This window comes from Drosophila eugracilis, unplaced genomic scaffold (genome assembly GCF_018153835.1).
Source record: "Drosophila eugracilis isolate 14026-0451.02 unplaced genomic scaffold, ASM1815383v1 contig_2147, whole genome shotgun sequence".
In the NCBI taxonomy this organism is placed as follows: Eukaryota; Metazoa; Arthropoda; class Insecta; order Diptera; family Drosophilidae; genus Drosophila; species Drosophila eugracilis.
The window spans coordinates 598,744-620,699 of NW_024573030.1; the positions used below are offsets into that span (position 1 = coordinate 598,744).

Sequence of the window (21,956 nt, forward strand, 5' to 3'; positions counted from 1 at the left end):
ATGGGCCATATCTTCGTTGTGACTATGGTATTTAAAGCTGGTTACTACGGACATTTAACCCTTCTAGTTCTTTATATACTCATTTGATTAGAATAAGTTTGCAGTGCCCTCTGGATCTTCTTTTCGATATTAGCCTTAGTAGCCTTTCGCTCCTTATAACTTGGCTAAAAATTATCAGATTTAGGAATGTTCAAACCTTTAGAGTCTTAGTTTGTCCAGTACTAAAAACTGACATCAAAAAGTGATTTCCTCAGTTTTTGTAAATTTCTTAAATGTTTTACAAGGGAACCCCCCATGATTAAAATGTCAAAAATTTTACAAAAAATCAAAATATGAATAAACAAAAAGTTTAAATTCAGTTTTTTTTAAGTAAAAAATTCGTAGAAGTATGCCTTTTCGAAATCAGCATAAAATTGATCAAGTTAAGCGCTTCAAAAGATATTCATTGGCTTACCTTTTTGCTTCTATTTCAAGAATTAGAAAAAGTTAACAAAAATTGTTCAAAAATTAAAAAAATACAAGAGGAACAAAGTCTTGAACCCACTTTTTTGATTATTAAACCACAATTTTTAATCGGATTTAAATTGACTAACTTATGAACTTTAGAAAAGCATTTTTGGGGAATATTATTAAAATTATCATTTATCATTGGTTTTTCGGTCTTCTTACTTAAGTTTCACACTAAACTCCCAAAGGAGATATCCTTTAAATTGAGTTTTCGTTCTAGTTTACTCATTAAATCTTTGGGCATCTCAAACTACGTCAGTTGGTCGCCGGAACTGTCTGCGTTGTCCGTGGCAACACGGCCGTGACAATTACGGCGTGAAACTTCAAAAGAGACGTCCTCTTCTCGCTGGTCTTTTTTTTAATTTCCAGCCGTGTGTCAAATGGGTCGCCGTTGCTCATTTACTCCTGGCTTTTGGTTTTTTGAGTCTTATCCCTCGCGCCTTATCACCCACCAGCATCGTGTCGTGTTTGATTTCAAAGTATCATTGGTAAAGAAGTCCTTTATCTGTTCAAGTGCCAGAAGGACTAAGCAATGGACTGGGCATAAAAGGGGTTAATGGGGCGGGGGGAGTGGAGAAGTCTGAGCTCATTTTCGTCTTTGAGAGAGCCAAAAAATTGAGGAATGCCAGGGGAAGTTTGATGTATCCTCAAGATATCAATGCCTTTTGTTGGCCATCCTTCAGCCCGGAGGATATTGTGTTGCTTTTGAAATGCTCTTGTTGTCGATGACACCTGAAGGTCCTTTGGTTACTTAAATGCAACCAGGCGGTCTGTCTGTTTTGATCCCCTTTTACATCACGTAATGGCTGCACGTAATTAACTCAGGTAAATTAGAGAAAATTGTTGTTGTGTGTTAAAGGTTTGTTTATATTTTGGTTTTGAAGGGAAAGTATTAGCCTTGAAAACCAAAATTTTGTGAGATTTAGTACTAAGATAAAACTTTCAAACAAACAAAGGGAAACCTCCACTTAACTTGGCTTTAATGGAGGTGAAATTACGTTATAATGTGAGATTTTGAGCTTAGCTTAAAGCTTGATTTTATGAGTGACTATCTTTTTCGGGCTACCAGGCATCAGTTGAAAATTCGATTAAATGCTGCAATTTAATACCGCACACACACACACATAGATAGAGGCTGCGGTGCAGACACTCGACATTTGAGATAAGAACTTCGACCAGGTGAGGGGCAGCATTTTGTGGGGGCTTTGTTAAAAGTGAGTGGGGCAAGGATGACGATGAGTGGGACTTCCCGGCAAAGTGAACGCATAATTAAATTACGCAGCGAGAGGAGCAGCAGGCAAGGCGAAAGAGTTAGACAAATAAGCTCAGGTATTAACCTCTGGCACGCTAACACACACACACACACACACATAGATATATATAGAGACCAGCAGACGGAAGCCGAAGGAGCATCCTTCCACTTTCCCCCACTTTTGGAGGTCGCCTCCATTGTGCGCCACAGCGTTCATTAATTCGATTTCCATAACAATTTATTCATAAGACAATGTCTGGCACCGTTATTTTATCTGGCGATGTGCGGTAACGGTAACGCCACTTAGCCACCCCCAACCCACCATCCACCGGCAATCGCACCACTGAACCACCCAAGGAAAGCCTGGGACGCCGTCGTCTGCAATCCTTTCTCGAGAGGAAAGCGCCATAAAATATTTTTATGTGCGAACACTCTATAAATGTGTTGGAGTCACCGGTGAGAAAAACGTGGGAATGGCGGGAAAAGCATGGAAAAGCTGGCAGCGGGAACCTTTTGGCTACCGTTGCTCTTTGCGGTTGCCATACACGCTGGGAAAAAAGGATTGCATAGGAATACACTGGCAAAAGATTATGTTTGCTTCGTTAAAAAGCAGAAAAAGCGGAGTAAAGGTCTACGAAAAACATTTAACAAAGTGTTTTAGCTAAACTAATTACCTAGAATTTTCTTGCTGTGTAATGAACAGCATTTTTGGTATGTGCTTCTCAGCTAGGGTGTTGTATTAGTGTGTGGGTGGTGCAAAAATTATCTTCAACACCTTCGAACTTTAAAATTAAATGAGGATTAGCGCCGACAACGCAAAGCTCCAGCTCCAGCTCCACCTACCAACTCGAACTCGGGTCTTACCTATGGATCCAGGAGTTTTCCTCCACGGTCCTCCTCCTGTGTGTTTGCCCTTCTGTCGCTGCTGCTTTTCATTAAGGCACTTGGGATCCAGGATCTTTGCTGTCTGTGTCGCTTTCTTTCGCAGCTTTTGCTTCAGTTTTATGCCGCTCATTTGCATTTTTCGACTGCAACACACAGACACACACACACACACAGACAGGTGACAGGTGGCCATGGGAGCTGGGAGCGGAGGCGGGCAAGTATCAGGGATTTTGGCCAGGTGAGTGCGTGTCAGATTTATGGTACTGGCTTTTCCTTAAAGCATTTCCTTACCTTACCATTTGTATAGTTGTCCTGGGCAACCGGGCAGCGGCTAAATAGAAACAAAAAGGCGAAACCAATTACCTGCATATCATTGCCTCGCCCACCGCAAATTAACAATATTGTGGGGCGTTTGTCGGTTTTTATACTATTTTTTTTTTGTATTATATATTTTTTTTTTTTTTTTTTTTTGGCGGTAAAGCGCATTTTTGTGGCCGTCCAGCCGCAAGTGCCTGGCACCGACAGGCAGCGCCAAAACAGACTTTATTGCGCCTGTCGATTCAGAATGTATATATATTTGTTTTTTTTTTTTTGTTTTTGCCGCTGTTGCATGTCGTCGATGGGGACACGATGGAATGATGGCTGCACAGGAGGCGGGTTCGGGCCAAAACACTTTGCTAAATTGGCCAAGAAATGCCAAAAGTCGGCATGGTCTCTGTCGATGTTTTTATGAATCAGTATCAGTATAGGTTTAAAATGGTACACATTTTGGCATTCCCTGATATTCTGTTAAAAAAAGAATTTAAAAATAATTTATTTAACCTATTCAGCCCTTATAAATATGCTATAAAAATGAGTATATTCAGCCCTTATAAATGCGCTATGAAAAAGTGCATATTCCGCCATTAATATGTGAACCTGCCCCTAATGGCTGGCAACACTTTTTGGTTTCCGCCACAGATCCCTTCAATTACAAAACTGTTGCCTACTTATGAGATGGCAAAGCAAAGGGAAATCGCTTTAACCTTTCGAATTTCGGGTCATGCCTTTGCTACCCTCAGTGAAAAATCATAAAAAAAAAATAAGCACTGAGACCCAGACATCGTCGTCGCGATTTTCCCGTTTGCCTTTTCCCCTTTTTCCGATTTTGGCATTGCGATTGCAGGCGGTGCCAAAACAACAGGACGACCTTAGCTCCATTAGCCCAATCATAGTTGTAGTCGTAACTCTCATGTGGGTGTCTGTCCTTATATGTGTGTGTGTGTGTGTGTGTGTGTGTGTAAGGAGCAAGGATATGGCTGCAGGCGGTGGGCGATTGGCTTGTGATTTGATTTGTTTGCTCAGCTGTTGCCGCTTTCCGTTTCTTAAATAATTAAATTAAAATAAACGAAAACGAAACGGGCCGAAACCTGTCATCCTCATCATTGTCGTTGTCATTCTGATTGTCTTTGGATTTCATTGGCTTCACTGCCATACATATGTCAAAAGGGATTCTAGGGGCTAAAAAAACAAGCGAATTCTACTATAAGTTTCCTCAGTAACAAATATGAGTTGGAAACCTAAAGAAATCCTTAAGGCATATCATTTTATACTTGTTAATCATGGATTAATATTCATTAATCAGAAACCTAATTTTTGTATGATATAATATATTAACTAATGTTAAGATTTATTCTATTTGATTATTATTTAACATGTGATATATATCTTATCCACTGATTCTTCCGAATATCATGCAAATATTCTGCTTTCAGGTAGCCATATCCATGAAATTCCCCAAACTTCACCATCGCGAATCCTTTGTTGTTCAGTCCGATGGACATACAATAAACATGCTCGCCCAACTCAGTGCCATGTTACCGGTTCATTCTGTCCAGTTTTCAGAGTCCCTGATGGATTCCATTCAGCAGCCGAACAGCCGAAAAACAGCAACAGAAACAGAAACATTGGCCAACGCGACATCCGTTTCCTTTTCCGCATAGCTGCGATCCTTGACGGTCTAGCCTTCGTTCCAGGGAATTCTTTGTATTTATATTGGGTTTTATTTTATTTTATTTTTTTTTCTTCTTTTAACATTTTGTAGACTGTGTGTTGTGCCTTTTGAAGCCTTTTCACAGCATCGGACAAAGGGAATTGCTGACAATGTCTGCAGCACACTGGCTATTGGGTATGGGTGTCCGAGTTTCTGGTACGGATTGGAGCTTAACAAATTTCAATTAGCGACCAAACTGACGCATCTTGACCAAGTCATCTGCTTTACTTCTTGGCAGGAATTTCCTGGAATTTCTCTTGGCTTGGCATCTTTTTTTTTCTCCCATGTTTATTTGGCAAGTGCTTAATTTTATTTGGGACACCCATAAAGCCAAAACAAAAAAAAAACAAAAAAAGAAAAACAAGAAAGAAAAGGCAGCTGTATTTTAATGCACTACTCAGCAGTGGCTTTTCCTCGCTCGCAGCGGGCGATTTTTCGCCACTGGTGAAAGGAAAACAAAAAACGTATTTACCTCAAATTAAACATTATTATGCCAGGGGAGGCTGGTCATTTAAGGCCAGCCGCAGGGGGTGGCAGGTGGATGGTTGGGCAGCGGGGTGGCTCTTGGTCGCGCGCGCTCTCTCTCTCTCTCACTCTCTGGCTGACCGCAGTAAATCACGCCGTTAAATGGCGGCGACCGCTGGGCAGTGAAGCTTCCACTTTTGCCCCCCAACTTTCAAATTTCTCGTACTTGGGCATATGTGAACTCTTTGAAGCACGTCCTGCAGCTGGTCCTTATACCCTATTATTTTATTTTTTAGGTTTTAAGGGTATAATGCATAGGGTATAATTTATATGAAATTGTATAAAAGTTATGATTAAAAATATTATTTAGTAGGCATATTTATTAGCCACATATCAAGATTCTAAACAATCGAAATACGATTGATTATGGGGTATCACTAAGTCGAATTGAATGTTTGTAGAGTTCCTGGTCTGCATTTTGTCCCAGCACTTCCTGCTGGTCAGCGAGGCGACGCAAATGTGTGCTTTGGGTGGGTCATTCGCAGCCATAATGACATCCCCCTACCGCTGACGCCCATGTCCGAGTCACATTCACACAGGAGTTTATTTTGTAATTAACGCCTGCCGCCGTCGCCTGTTGCGCATTGTGCCCCTAGGAAGAATGAGCATTTGAGGGGTCAAGGGGCCTTGGGTCATCCTCAATGGTGGATGGGGTGGGGTTATGGCGAGAGTCACACACATGATGGGTGGCTGGTTGGCTGGTTAATGTGAGAGACTGACGACGCTTTGTTCCTGCTTTCCCTCTGCTTCTTATTCTTGTTAATGACGTTGACAGGGACACCCACTTTGTTGGCGCCCCCACTTTTTTTTTCGTGTGCATTCGTTGCCGCCACCGCCGCCGCTGCTGCTCTTAATCAACGCCCCTTTGCTGTTGTGTTGAGTCCTTTCAACCGAGAACTGTCAACACCTTGCCATTGCGGCCACGCCCCTGCTCTCAAGTCATTAGAGAGGAATGGTAGTTAAGCTAAAGAAATGAAACTGCATGCATGGGGGATTAAAACAGCGTACATTGTGGAATGAAATTTAAAAAGTATATTAAGGACTTTAAAAAACGCAGATAACTTCAACTTAATTAAAAAGTAATTAAAACTTGATCTAGGCCTTAAAATCATTGCAATTACATATCGATTAATATCAATTGCGATCATAATAATTCAAGCAAACTCACTCACAAGTCTCACATTCTATTTATTAGTATCCTGTCTCTGTAGTTAAGAGTACTTATAGACCTTACTTGGTATCCTGCAGTGCTGTTGTCCTTATTGTCTCATACTCAGGGAAGTTAATTTGCAGCATATGAACTGAACATGAAATGAAAATGAAAAGAGCGGGTGATGGGGTGGTTTGGAAAAAGAGGCTGTTTTCCAACGTCTGGATGCCGCCAACAGGTGTAAATGTGAATTAATTAACCGCAAACACTATAAACAACACCTCAACTAGGTGTGAGTCTGTGTGTGTGTGTGTGTGTGTGTTTATGCCGCACGGCTTACAAATTGGTTTCGTCGTTTTACTAAATTGAAATGAAATTCATTAGGCAACGTCGCGTTCGAAATGCTTGGTTGTCGGGGTCGATACACTGTACCAAAAGGATATTAAAACCAAAAACCTGGCATGGAAATGAGCTATATAAAATGTAATATGCCTTCCCTTTTGTCTTTAAATTGATAAATTTTTGTTTTCGTGTAAACAAAGCGACAGCATAACCAACAATATGTCGCAAAAGTGAAAAGAAATCAAGTGGATATTAAAAGGTGAAGCGGGAAAGGAAATGACTGCGGCTCGCCTTGATTTCAAGTCAATTCAAATCAAATCATTCGGAAGCAAATCATTTGATATGTGGGTGGTGGGTAGGAACACACATTTACAATTGCTCAATTCGATTTCCGTTTGAGTGCGTTCGCCATCATCATCATCGTCATCCTCATCTCCATCTATCCTCCATCCAACGTTTCTATCGTCATCATCAGCGGTTCAATGGCAACTTGATCTCTTGTTGATGACGGCGGCAAACTGTCGCAAAATTGCCGAAATTGCCAAACGATGTCGCGCTCAGAGTTTCCGAATTTTCCGGCACACAGGTGAGTGGCTTTAATGGGCTCGTTATTCTGCGACGTGGATTACCCGTTATTCTTGCCTCTCCAAATGTCCTTATTAAATGGTCTTGCACTTGATTTGCTACTCATAGGCCTCTGAATATGTTCCCCAACTATAACCTTTCGATTTGGCTATAGTGGTTAACTGTTTTCCTTTCTGGAATTCCTTTTTCGCTGATGTATAAAGGGTTGTTAAGTCTCTTTGGATATTGTTTCTTTTATTAAGGAAAGTATTTTGAAATTCCTTTAAGCTAACAGTTGATTCAAAGAGATTTTTATCTGTGATTGGAAAGATTAGTTTATAGAAAGTTTTCCAGTGGTTTCTGTTTATAACTCAGTAGAGGTATTACCAAACTATATCTCTTTTTCCTACTGCTATGATTTTCTCTATTTTCTTTTAATAAATCTGACAAAATCTCATAGAATTTTCCCTAACCTAAACGGTAATTAGAGAGCATTGCTTAGTCTATCAATATTTGGGTTTCCCCTGATACTATAAAGCCTTTTTGAATCTGTTTTATTGTCATGCCATGGCCCTCTTACCCCCCCTTAAAGCAACAAAAAAAACCCTGAAGTGGCACTGTTATTTTTATTATTGGATAACATTTGCCCGATTACGCGCACTTGAATCGATTTATTGTTATTGAGGTGCCCTTGCCAGAGACCAGAAAACAGAACTTGAGTCTCGAAGTCAGAATCCAGAAACCAGGATACAGCTACAGCTTCTAGCCTAACTGGAATGGAATTCATTTTCTGGCCATAATTACAAGTGCCAAGGGGGGTGTGGGGAGGGAAGTGGAAGTGGCAATAACAAGGAGCACGTTTCAGGTAAAACCGCGAGGGGTTTTCTGTCGAATCCCATTGAGTTTGGAGCTTGGAGGTTGCCAATGCCAATGGGATGATTTGGCTTTCGCTTATTATTTAATTATTTGCTCAATGGCAATTCCTGGGCGGATTTCCCTTTCTCTTACTCTCTTTCTTAGTCTCAGTTTGTGCCCCCTTTAATTATATTCCTATTTCTAATTTAATTTCCTTTCGGTTGCTGCCTGCCAACCTCAGGAAAAAAAGAACGTTGTTGGCAGGTGGAGGAGATTCAATCACATTTGCGGCACATTTCCAGTTCATCATTAGTGCTGGACATTGACGGCAAAAACGGAGGCAGTATTAGTGGGGGGGTTAAGATGCCTTCGGCCTCATCATAGTTTCGCAATTATTAGCAACGCCACCACCACTGCCACTGCCAGTGCCACCCAAAAAACCCCCCGGAATCAATCAATCATAATTACAGTGAATTGCAATTATTGTTGCATAGTTTTCGTGCCTCGAACAGCAAATTGCAACTGACGAGTGTCCCGGCTAATGGATGGAGCTCCATTATCCCGGGGTAACATCCTCAGGTGATTAGTGCATTAACTTTATTAAAAATAAGTTTTGCTAAAACTCTTTGAGGCGACAAGCTGTTCTTCTAAGTGGAGGTATTTTCTTCTTATTAAAAATGATAAATCAAGGAAGTCCTTCAGCAGTAGTACTTTTTGTGATTATAAAACGATCAGTATCTATAAAGATTACTTCCTATAAGGTAGCTAAGACATAATCTTAGCTTTTTTCCATTGCTAAAAACCTGAACTTGAAACTCCGCCTTCTCAAATGAAGCATGTAGTGGAAGGTCAAAGTTCAGACAGTACCCTTCTTATAAAAGGGATCCCTTGGCCTTGCCTGGGGGCATATCACCAATCGACTTGGCAGACATCGGCTACCGATACCGATACCGATAATACTTGGTATGCAAATTTGATTTGTTGGCCGGCCAACCCAGTACGTGAGGGTCTCCCATAGCCAAAAAGATGTCCAAGTCGGGTGGCTTCTGCACTTTGTAACTGGTTGTGTAAACACTTCCAAAAAATAAAAAAAAAATAAATATATATATACATATATAAGGCGACCGTAAAAGGATCCAAAACCAAAAAAAAGGGGGGAAAAAAAGTAAGAAAAGAAAGGGTCAGAATCCGTCAGTCAGTGGAAGTATTCGGGTCGGAAAATCAGCATCCAGAGCGCGTCACATGAAGCGGCTTGTCGTGGTAATTGCGTAGCATTTCCATAGATTAAGGGATTTACCCAGACTACCTCCCGGTTCCCAGCTCCTGTGAGCGATATATACGACCAGACGGGGTCCAAGACAAAGGACCAGTCCAGGGAGCAGGCCAAAAGATGAGCAACTGAAACCAAAACCAAAGGCAAAGAAACCCTCCTCCTACACATTTTTTCTCTTCTTTTTTTTTTTTTGTTTTGTTAAAAAAAAGGACAGCTGAGAAAGAAAAAATAATGTTCAAGTGTAGTAAAACGCTTGTGTTAAATACTTTTATTGAGATGGTAAGCCTTTTTATTAGCTCAGACCTAAATAAACAAGGAAAGCAAAGGGGGTTTTCTTTTTTCTAGCATGGTTTGGTTTGGTTTGGATTTTAAGGGCGAGGGCGCGCGCGCACGACTTTTATCTGTCCAAAGGGACTGGCGGTATGGGGTTAAGACCTGTGGGATGGTCTCTTAAATTGGGGGTTTCTCCGAGGTCGCAGCCTCATTTAACATACTTTAAACATGTTATTGCAGCCCTGAGAGCTAAAAAAAAAAAAGCGACACAAATCCCATAAATTCGCTAAGAAAACAGTGAATAATACCAATGGGGAAAAATGTAAATGAAAAAAAAAGGCAAGAATTTCCATTGGAAATTAAGTAATTTCCATTTTATGTGTTTTTTTTTTCCTCCTCTCTCTTTTTGGCAACAGATGAGATTTTGCTTAGAAAATTAGGTAATTAAAGGCCATTGCCTTTAAATTGAATAATTCAAGGGATTGGCCATTGTAAGTGAGTGAGAATAAGTCTTTGATTAAATTGTTTTAGTTAAGGGAAAACCTAAGACTTTTTTAAGAGGTTCTATGAGAAAGCTTTCGTGTTTTCAAGAGGATTCATTTTATAAGGCTTAAGTTAACTGTCTTACATACCATAATTAGCATTTTGAAATATTTATAATATCATAATTTTAGATATCTTCAAAGTTCAAGCTTAAAACTCTTATTGATATTTTACGATAACAAATTAAATAGATTTATGGTCTATATATAATTCCCATTCCCGTGAGTCCTTTTCAAATTCAATGTTCAGTTGATTAGGAGAAGTCGCACATGCTGGGCCTTCAAAACTGAGATTTACACACAACCCATGAAGCTTTCACACACAACCAACAAACACTTAAGCAAATCGTATATGTTTGTGCTGCAAAAGGCAGCGAAAAGAAAGTCATAAAGTGTTGTTTAATGGCATTTTTCTTCCATTACTTACCGTTATTATGCTAATGAGGTCGTTACGCGTATTTGTGTGTATATTTTATTTATGTATTTTGAATTGTGTCTGTGTGCCCGCGTGTGAGCTGTGTTGTGTTCCTACAGTTTTTCCTCCTCCAGCGTACACTATAAGAAATATATGGTTAACCTTTTGTAACAGAAATCATCTGATGCACAGATATTATTAAACTTACTTTGAGCCTAGTAGTTGATGACTGTCTTTTGGTATTGCAACTTAAAAAGTATGAGAAACTTAGAAATTCATCCCATTTCGCTGAGTGTCTGGTTTTTCTGTATTTTACATATCCTTGCATGTATTTCCTGGCATATAGACATCATCATCATCATCATCATGAACAAAATCAGCATAATAACAACGGCAACATTCACATCAACTCTCTCCATTTCGAATTGTCTGGCTAATTGAGACGCTCGCTCGCTTGTCATTTGTTAAATTCCGAGTAGCATAATTGTGGCCCAGACTCGCCTTTAAATGGCCTATGTTAGTGGGTATTTTCGTGGGCAAAGATTTTCCCTGCTTTTCCTGGTTACTGTTTTACATACCCTAGAGAAAGAGCTACTATAGCTATAGTTCCTTGACTAATAAATCTGATAAATAGGAAGTTAAATATACCAGAAAGTCTTCCAAATATCCAAACCTTTCCTTTTTCTTTTGGGGATGTTCTAAAAATATGACCTGTACTTCCATGATTAGGATATCCTTCGGTCGAGTTAATGAACTTCAGACTTATTTTTTTTTATTTTTTTTTTTCCCTGAGCTATGTTGTTGTTAAAGTTTCGCTATGAACTGGTGTGGTGGCAGTCCGCCAGCGGCAACTAAGACGACAACAACGCGTTATGAAGACAACAACTTGCCACTTGCGCCGCAGCAGCAAAGCCAAATGCGAAATGCAAACACAATGAGGCAGGGGCTTGGGCATGGGCAAGGTTTTTGGAGGGGGAGGGCTTGCTAATTCTCAGGGTTTGGGGGGGGCTAGAATTCGAAGGGCTGGGGCGGGGCATGGGTTCTAGGGAGTTCCAACCCAAGCCAGTCGACAACAACCGCATTGGCGGTGGCAGCCAGCAAACGCGAAGCAACAAAACTTTCCTTCTGAATACGTAAAATGTTTTTGCTAAATGTGTCCCAAATGTCGGGCGGGTACCGCAAACGATTTGCAAAAGGGGAAGTGGAGGGGGATGAGGAGGTTACTTTATTTTTTTTTTGGAGAGGGGGTTTGGGGGGGTTTCTAAGGAGCAAGGAGCAAGGAGTAAGGAGTGCCGAGTGCGGAGTGCGCGACATTTCATTCGATTCGTGGCTAAATAACTTGGTTTTCCAAAACAACCTTGGTCGCTGGTCGATAGTCGTGTGCGGTTGTTGTCTCTCGCAGCTGTTTGGATTGTTGCGCCGCCTGCCCCGCTTACACTACCCCTTAAAAAAACACCACCTACCACCCCCTTGCAAGGGCACTTCTTAAGCGCTTTCTTGTCCTGCGGTGGTCGTTTGTTTGTCGTGCACATAAATCCTGGCGCGAGCTGTCCCAAAGGCACTGCCACTGGCAGCGGTGACAGTTGTGTACGTCTCTTGGCCTTCGTCCTTCGGCTGCCTTCTGCTCCTCCTATTGCTCTACCCCCACATCCACCTTCACTTCCACCTCCACAAACCTCATCCTGCTGCACATCGGTGTGCGTGCTAACCGCATACTTAATTATGAAGCCCCAGTCGAAGGCGAAAACCGAAGGAATGGAAATGGAATAGACCAAAAGCCACCTGGACGGTATAAGGCTAAAGGACCAAGGACCAAGGACCAGGAAGGACCCAGCCAGAAGGACGCAGCTGTGGCTGACTTTAAAGTCATTTTCAATATCTCTAACTCCAATTGTGCACGTTTAGCGAGGCCTCTGGGACACTGCGAGAAAACCCCAATTATCATTGCGGTTAGAATATAAAATTTGAGAAATATTAAAGGAAAAGGTTGGAGGATATAGCTTTTAAGCAGAAGCTTCTTCATGCTTCTTCCTCTGATTACCTTAAAAACTATAGAAAACTCTACGGCACCTTTGCCAATGCAATTTTGCAGTCTGTATCTTAAAAAACTGCTCCTTTGTGCAGCCTCTTGAGCTCTTCTAAAACCCCTGTTGCTTAACAAGGCAAGGAAATCTAAATATCCTTCGGCCTGAGAGAGGGATGCAGCAATAGTCATGTTTTTCTTTTTATTTTTCCACCTCGAATTGTTTGGTGGCGTCAGCTGCTCGACTGGAGACTTCTTAATCTGACGTTCTAATGAATGTCATAAATTTATGGCCAAGTGCTCTCGACTTGAATCTCGATTCTGGACTGTTTTGTGCCATGGGATTGGCTTCGTTTCGATTCGATTGGATTGCTGGCCAGTGATTTGCCCCATTGTCTGTATTGCCAGTCCCCGTTTTTTTTTTCCTCTTCTCCCCCGAGGGCAGGATATGGGAACTGGGAACAGGATCGTCCGGGTCGTACACGTCTGAAGTGGTCAAGTGAAAAGTTGAGTTTTTGGCACTTGTCCGGTTCTGGGTTCTCCCCGAAAAAGAAAAATAAAATAATATACCAATAGACCATCCAACAACCGGAGTATTGTTTTGTTTTGCTTTCGCCTCTGACATCATCATTTTAATCATCGCCTGATGCTGGAATAACAGTTTACCCCTCGACCTCGTCCCTTACTGCCTGTCAATTTGTTCGATAAGCCAGCGGACAGAGATGTCCAGAAACCAAAAGTCCAGTGTCCGAAATCCGGAATATATATATATATATGTATAAGTAACTGGGTAGGTTGAGGGGACAGACATGCGACATGGACATGCACGCTACTACAAGATAATCACATTAAAAAGAGAGCTTCGCAGAACCCGCACCCGAGTGTCCAGTCTGGGAATCGTTGACAGATAAGGGCGCTTGTCCCTGTCGCCATGCATCATCCATGCGAGTTAGGGATGCCAAATTGGCATCTTTATCAAGGATATTTTTGTTACTCTTTGGATCAAGGAAAACTAATGCTTGTTTTTTTTTTAATAGGAAGGCAAAAGCTAGCCTTCTAATATTATAAAATATTTTGGAGATTTTTTATAGATCATTCTATGGTTTGTGGATTTTATAGGAAAGGAAAAAGACATAATTTTGAATTTAAATATTTTTAAAAATGTTTTTAATCAGAAAAAACTTTAAGGTTGTATTTCCTTTTCTTAAAATATTTCCAGTACAATTTTTTGTTTTCTAACAAAAAGTATTTCCCTTCTTCATTTACCCGATTTGTTAAGTTTTTGGCAGCACTAATACTTGCAGCATCGCCAAAAAGTGGACACAGGGTGAAGTTGCCTTTTGTGTCCGTTATCTGGACAGCAAAATATTGGCAAATTGCTGGCTAACAATGCCCGATAGAAAAGCAGGGGGGGGCCCAGAACCACTCGATCAAAATGCTAACCCCCCGCATGCCCTCTCAATCGAAGTGGGAAACTCAGGCCAAAGTAGACTTTTCCTCTACTCCACCTTGGAGGTCCTCAGCCCATCAGGAGTCCCCTGGCTCATTATTTCATTTAGGGTTTTTATTGTTTTTCGCATGCCATTAGTCAGTTTTGATTTACATGAACGGTCGGGAGGCTTGGGCAATAAAAATAATAAAAACAACTGTCGCTCAACTTAATAAGAAACAAGAAAGCAGTAAGCCAACCTAAAGAACAAAAAAAAATAAAATCAAAATGAAAATGAAAATAAGCTAAAAAAAAAAACGAGAAACAGGGAAAAGAAATTCGGGAAAATTGTTGATTTCATTTGACGGTTTTTTTTTTTTTTAAGAGAGAGTGTGGGGCAAAAATCATTCAAAATAACTGAAAAAACAATGAAATTAGGCCGAGCCAGGGGGACTGGCTCTAGAACTGAGAAATCTAATTATTCATCCCCTTGTTTTGGCATTTTCTTCTATTTTTCTGTTGGTTTTTTTTTTTTTTTTTTGTGAATTTTACGATGTTTACTTTTGAATTTCTTTCGGGGAAACCCACAGAAACAGAATGAGGAGCCCCAGACATCTGCTCAATGCCTGTCCGTCTGCCACTGAGCTGGATTCTCCGAAAGCGGCGCATTAAGTAGAACAGTTGGGGCACTTTCAGGATTCAGTATTCAGTATTATTCGGACTACAACGAGATATGGGGAAAGTAGCACCACCGGTTAACGAAAAAAAAAAAAAGAAAACAAACGAGGGAAAACCTAGCGCATGCGCGAATATCCCGACATTGGCGACGCCTCCGCGCTTTTCCATTGGGAGGCGGCCCCGTATTTTGGCTTTGGGAGCTCCAACGCTTGCGCCTATGAGGCGATTGCCACGCCTGCAATTTTGTACCGGGGGTTCACTGTACATAAGGCATACGCTTCGCCTCGCTTCTCGCATTCTGTCTCTTTCTGCATTCATCTATTACATAAAATACCTTTTTTTGCAATCCATCAAAGCAGCCTTAACCTCACACTCTTCCAAAATACACACCTCTCCTTTACGAAAAAAAAAAAAAAAAAGAAATAAAATAATCACCTGCAATCGCCTGCAGTCGCAGTCCGTCATCATTGATATTTGCCCGGGCGGTGTGTGGTTCAGCACCAATTAATTAATAACCCGCCATGGCACAGCCCAAACCTTTCTGATAAACCAAACCCAAACCCAAACACAAAAAAAAAGAAAATGAACGACAAAAAAGCGATCTTAAAGTTCCTCCCCCTCTTTAAGGCCTCGACGTTGGGCGCCAAATTTTCAATTATGGCCTCAAAAGTTGGTTGGCCAAGGCGAAAGTTATCCGGAACAATTTTTGGGATGGCAAACTTTGGCGCGCGACTTTTCTTTAATTTCTCTTTCGCACTGTCTGAATGTGTTTGGGTGCCTAAAACTTAAAGTTCTTTTACTTTCAACGGTTGGAAAGTTGGCTCAGTTCATTGCCGTTGCTGGACAGGCAGGTGCAATGGCCCGAAAAGTGAGGTATGGGATGGGAGAAAGGAGGCCCTAAGAAAGGCACCCATAGAGAGGGCTCATAAATTCAATCTAATATCGAATTAATCGATTATACTCGTATGTAGCCCTGTCGGCATTGCGTTTCCGTTTCCGCAACAGGAAGCCCCGGCACGCATACCCAAAACTGAAACTAAAAAAAAAAAAAAACAGAAACACTGCCAGAGTAACAACATAGGGCAAAAGGGTTAAAGATTTATTAATAACCTGCCATTGAGGGGTGGAGATTGCAACTACGTAACCTCCCCCAACCTCATTCAGGATCAACAGCACAGGAAACTAAACTAGAAGAAAGGGTGTTCGATTCTTAGTTCTTAAACTATTGGTTCTTATTATATTTCCAAAAGATTTCAGAGAACTGAAATTCTCAAAACTTAAAACTTAAATTCTTAAAACTTTGGCTAACAACAATCCTTTTCGAAATATGGTTTCTTAATTAGTTATAAGTTAAAACACAACTTCTTATTTGTTTCTTTCTGTGCAAAACCCGTTGACGTTGTGCTCATCAGGGAACGGAGTCACAGTCATTTCGTGCTGAGTTGGCGCTTCTGGTAACGAGCGGAACCAACAAATGTCCTGGAGACGGGGTTCTGGGGATCGTTTCGGTTTTTATAACGTGACAACACGCAAGGTTGGGACTCCGACTCAGACTCAGACTTAGACCTAGAGACTTGGGCCTGAGACACAGGAGATGGGGGTGGGCTCGCCCCAAACATGAACAGGACATGAACATGTCACCGAGAATGCCTCCTTTGCCACCGCGAATTTGATGGGCATGGAATTAAACCCTTGCACATTACCCCCTTGGCTTCTGTTGCTGTTACCATAAATTCGACGACGGGGACACAGAAATCAATGTATTTCATTAATGGCCCGAATGTGTGCCGGCTCTAATAGGCTTTATTGCCATTGTTGTTATTAATATTGGCATGCAACAAGGTCGATCAGGACACGCCAACTAAAAGCCATCAACGAAACACCCAACGAAAAAACCATACAGGACATCCATATCCATATCCCTTCCTCGCCTTCGACTCATTTTGAAAATCCAATTAAATCTGGCTGGCAGCAAATCTTAATGAAATAATTACAAAAAGCCCAGTTAACCGAGGGGGAAAATAAACCGGAAAGCGAAAAGAACTTAAACGAATCAGAGGAGGGGGAGGTTTCAGGGGGGAAAAGATGAATTACTGAAAGAGTTAGCACTTTAATGTGGTGTTTGGAATAAGAATTTATTACCAAATGATTTTTCGTGTTTTTTAATGAAATTTTTAATCACAAAAAAGTGCATAACTCAGCCAAAAATTCTTTGATTTTAAAAGTAAAGGAAGTTTTTTCAATATTTTTTAATGCTTTTAAAGTTAGGAAAATTTGGTTAAGATATCCCAAAAAAAAAATTTTAAATTTTTTGAAAATTTTTTAAGGGGTACCCCTTTCAAAAGTTTCAAAAAATTAAAAAATTTTTTTTTTTTGAGTTTCTTCATAAATTTTTTTAACCATAAAAAGCGGCTAAAAATGTGCACAAAAATACCTTTACCTTTAAAATATAATTATTTTTGACTGAGTTATGCAAATTTTACCAATAAAAAATATCAAAAAAAAGATAAAATCGTTGATTACCCAAGATAAAGTGATATTCTGAGAAGTTTCTTATCCTTTTTTTTAACTCAAACCATTACAAAATAGTTTTCTGATCGCCATAAACTCAATAATTCTTTGAATAATACAAAGCCCTTTAACTTTTCTTTCCTTATCATAAGCTATTTTGCTATCCGAATCCTAGAGTTCGAACTATATGATGGCAACTACAAAATTGCCAGCCATGTCCGGTCATGGGTTGTTGGTTCATTGGGTTCGAATAGGGTCAAGGGATGTACGATGGGCGAAGGGTAAAAGAGGAGCGGGTTGGGCACTTAACAAACTCGTAAATAACCAGAACAATGAGAGTGGCGATCGAGTGACGAAGGCCCAGGCGGATGTTGCTCAAATTGAATAAAATGCAAATTTTATTTTTCATTTTTATTTATTTTTTCGCTACATATAAATTTATTTTATATTTTTCTTTTTGTTGTCCACAAACCAAACAAAAAAAATAATTCAATGCGTGACAATTTGGCAATGTCACAAATTTCGAATGTGTGTTGGGCACTGAAAAAAAAGAAGGGGTTAATAGGAATCATAAGTTATTGAAATTAAAAAGATTAAGAAAATTGCGGTGAGGCAGGAAATTAACGAACTTTTTTTGAAAATTAAATCCACTTAAGTTGACCATTCCTTAGAAGACTTTTTAGATTCCCTTATAATTTATTTGTTTTTTTTTAAGAACTAGATTTAAAATTCCATTTCCCGCAGTGTCTGTGTTTTCTTTTCGCCTTTCTATTATACATTTTATTCAATTTTTTTTATGGCCAGCCGACATTACGCCCGGAAATATTAACGCATGTGCGACGTTGGCAAACATCGTTGGCTGAGTGTGGGTGTATTTGAATGTTTGAATACAAATTCAGTTTGCCATTTTGACACACATGAATGACCAGCAAGTGGACTGGGCTCTCTTTTTATTATATATATATATATATCCTTTTTTTGTGCAAAATTCCATTCCCAATGTCCTCCTCTCATATTTTTTTATATACACAATTTTTTTTTTGTGTCGCTTCTTTATGCTCGTATGAATAAAAAATTCGCCTGGCAACTGCAGCGAAAGGTCTTTGCGGTCCTTGCCTAGACAAAGGACCACAAAAATCTATAAAAAAAAAAAAAAAAAAATGCTGAAGTGAAGGCCTGTGGTGGGTAGGTTAAAATCAATCGCTTCGTTTTAGCCAACGCATTTATTTTCATTTCGCCCGAGACTCGGACCTCTTAGCCTCAGCCTCGTATTCATAGAATCATATTCTGATTCTGATTCCGATTCAGAACTAGATTCCCAGATTTCGTATTCAGATTGTCCGAGAACCCTTGGCCTGCGGGTAAACACCTCCATCCCTGCCTGCTACCTTTTCATATTTGGCAAATTTGAGCATATTTTATCACCATTACCGAATGCCGTGACCCGCAGGCAGGGAAAAACCTAACCACCCACCCACTCTCACTCACATGAAGGCCGAATATTGGCACCCGCATATGAGGCTTTGTTTAGTAAACCGGCAACCCTTTTGCCAGCCTCAGACCCGTATCCCCCCCCAGCCCAATTCCCAACATCTACATCCAATCAGGATTTTCGGGGTCTTTGCTGCCACTTAGGCAAATAAATAATATTGGACAGCCAGCCAGCCAGCCAGGCTGCCAAGGAACTCGAAACAAAAAAAAAAATTGTTTAAACAAACTGGAAAATTTATGAATATGTTGAAGAGTTTCTTTGGGTTCAAGAAGAATTGGCAGACTTTCAGATACCTAGGCTTGGTAGTAATAAAGGTGATGTCATTGCTGTTAAGACAAGTTGCTTTAAGAAGTTAATGTTTATTATACATGAATCTACTAGATTACTGGATTACTAGAGTTGATTAGCCTAATTGCTTGTTGTCATTATCAGGGTAGAGGGTGTCTCTGGAACTTTTAAGAACCTGGGCGACCACTACTTGATTGACATTTGACCCTTTCCTTGCATGTGCAGCGACCTTTGATTGATTGAATCTAGTAAGAAGGTACCTTTCCGTACACCAAAAATTGTGAGCTGTGTCATTTGGGAGTCACCTGCCACATCCTCAAAATGCTTCCCTCAACAAAAAAAAAAGAAAAACAAGGGCATAAAGTAATAAACACAGATTGGCTCCAGAGAATGTTAGAGCAGATGCTTTTGGGCCCAAGAACAAATCTTAGGAGTGCTTTGGGTCCATGGCAATGAAAGAAAGAAAAGAAATGTTATTTCATAATGCAAATTGTGTCTGCTTTCCTTTTTTTTATATTTTCTGTATTATTTCTGTGGAGAGTTTGGGGCTATGATGGTATTAATGTCGAATGTCAAGCGAATGAAGTGACGTCCAATTGAGGCAGCGAAGGCTATGGAAATGGGGCAGAAATAAGAAAAATGTGGTATTTAATGTGAATTACACCACTGTGACCGACCACAAGGCGATTGCAGTGCCCAAGAACAGTGAGACCGAGACCAAGACCAAGACCCTCGATCATCGTCATCGTTGGCACAAATGTAAATTTTCAATTTAAATGCAAATATCAATTTGTCAATGCGGCGCTGCGGGGGTTGGCTTCGAGAGAGAAAAAAAAAATGTCGAAGGAAAAGCGAAATCCTTGCATTTTAACTAGTCAGGCGTGGTCAGAGGAAAGAAAGTCTGGAGAGCGTTCAATTCCCACGTGGCCGTGACAGTCAGTCCTGGCATTTAGCCATCATCATAACGCCAACAAGGACTACACACCTCCTGGCCGTTCCTTCGTCCTCCAAGCATCTATTCATTCATCCCAGTGGATCTCTCCTTCTTGCTTGGATGGTGAACAAACGACGCTGATTTCCTTGTGGGTTGCTGCTGGTTACCCATTGCCCATTGCCCGTTTGCTGTTTTGTGCCTAATTAGGAATTCACATCATTTTTTATTTGGGTTAAAATTATTCAAAAGTGGCAAAGACCCTGAGCCGCACTCGCGCAGGCCATCTTCGAGGCGGCTTTTATGGGGCAACCGAGAAGCTAAATCTGCGTGCGGTCAGGACAACCACCCACCCCGAACTACCCACCCTTCTGGATCGGTAGCAGCAGAAGTCCTTTGCCCCTTGGCCATCAAAAGAGTTCCTCAAATGAACTTCACTCAACTGGTCTAGGCGGTTATGAAAAATTATAACTGAATGTTGCACTTTTGATAGACTAAATAAATATCTAGAAAATGATAGATAAGATCCTTCAAAATATACCAAAATAATATTGAAAGAATGAATTCTAGATAATGCAAAAGTTTTCAAACTACTAAGTTGATATTTCTAAAATCTTTAACCAGCCCAAGATACCCCTGCTACCCATCTTCTTCGCTGATGGGCCGATAAGAATAGGTGGAAAATTAAACATATTAAAAGTTTTTACACCTTTGATGATGAATTTTTTTTTTTTTTGGTTGCTGCTACTGTTTGCAACCCTTTTTGAGTTTATTTTTTCCACTTTCCCTCTTAATATTTCATCCATTTTTGCCTTCTGGCCGGGGCACTTAACAAACTGTCGCGGTGGCGGTCTCAACAGAGATGAGGAGGAGTTCGTAACTGTAAGGCTTGAGATGGAAGTTGTTGGCCTGGCCCAAGTAATAAAAATGCAATTACACAGCCCGGTTAGGGCAGCTCAAACCCACAAGACCTTAGCAGACCCCCTTATACTTTCTCTGCCTGCCAATTTGATTCACTTCATCAGCAAGTAAACCGACGCATTAAAATATATATATATAAAGATATATACATGCCCGTTTGCTGCATGCAAAATGAGCCCGAAGTAATAAAAACCGAAATAACCCAAAAATGAAAATAAAAAAAAAAAAGAAAGGAAGGCAAGGAGAAAAGCTGGAAAAGGTGTGTAACCAGTAACCAGTGGCCATTTGACGAGGGGGAGAGGGGAAGCGTTAATGAAATGCGCCGAAAGGGTTAAGCCCACTCAAGCCGCCCACTGAATGAACTCTACCCCCTGCACTACGCCTTTGTTTTTCCTTTTTATTTTGTTATTTTTTTTTTTTGTAACCCCTTTTTGTTGGACATGTGACACGCTCGCTTAACTTGGTCCAAGCTGTCAACAGGTTGATGGTTGGTTGGTCCTCTCAGCCAGCTGGAGGAATCAAGAATCCCTCACCTGTCCCTGTCCAGTCCATTACGATCCCATCGTCATCATTAACATTTCAAACGACGAGTCACGCAAACGGCAGAAAGCACAATAAGTAAAAATATTCATCAAAAATACAGGCCAGAAAAACAACAGAATTTCGAATCTGTTTTTTGGAGGGTTTCTAGGGGTGGGAGTTTAAGGAGCGTGGACAGTCGACCATATCGCGTGTCAATTGCTGCCGAAAAGCAAAAGTCGTCAGTCAAAGTGAAAACGAAAAAAAATGAAAGCCAAAAATGACGAAAAAAAATTATAAACTCAGAAAAGGTTTTTCTTTAGAAACGAATTTTAATACTCTTTTCAACTTTCCTTTTGAATACTAAAAGAATTCAAAAAAAAAATCCAAATTAAAAGTTTAAAAATTTAACAAAATTTCCAACATATTCTCAGTATTACACTTTTTCCGATTTATCCTTCTTTATATTACCAACTTATACACCCAAGCTATACACTCAACTGAATAGTAAGGACATTAAGGACTTTGGAGGAATAAAAATAATTACTT

General features: G+C 40.4%; 1 protein-coding gene across 7 annotated transcripts in view; it reads left to right on the forward strand.

The window, feature by feature from the left end:
* The window catches only part of LOC108110387 (DNA N6-methyl adenine demethylase), a 120,770-nt gene that overhangs the window by 75,379 nt on the left and 23,435 nt on the right, over window positions 1-21,956 (forward strand). The gene's annotated exons all lie outside the window — the stretch shown is intronic.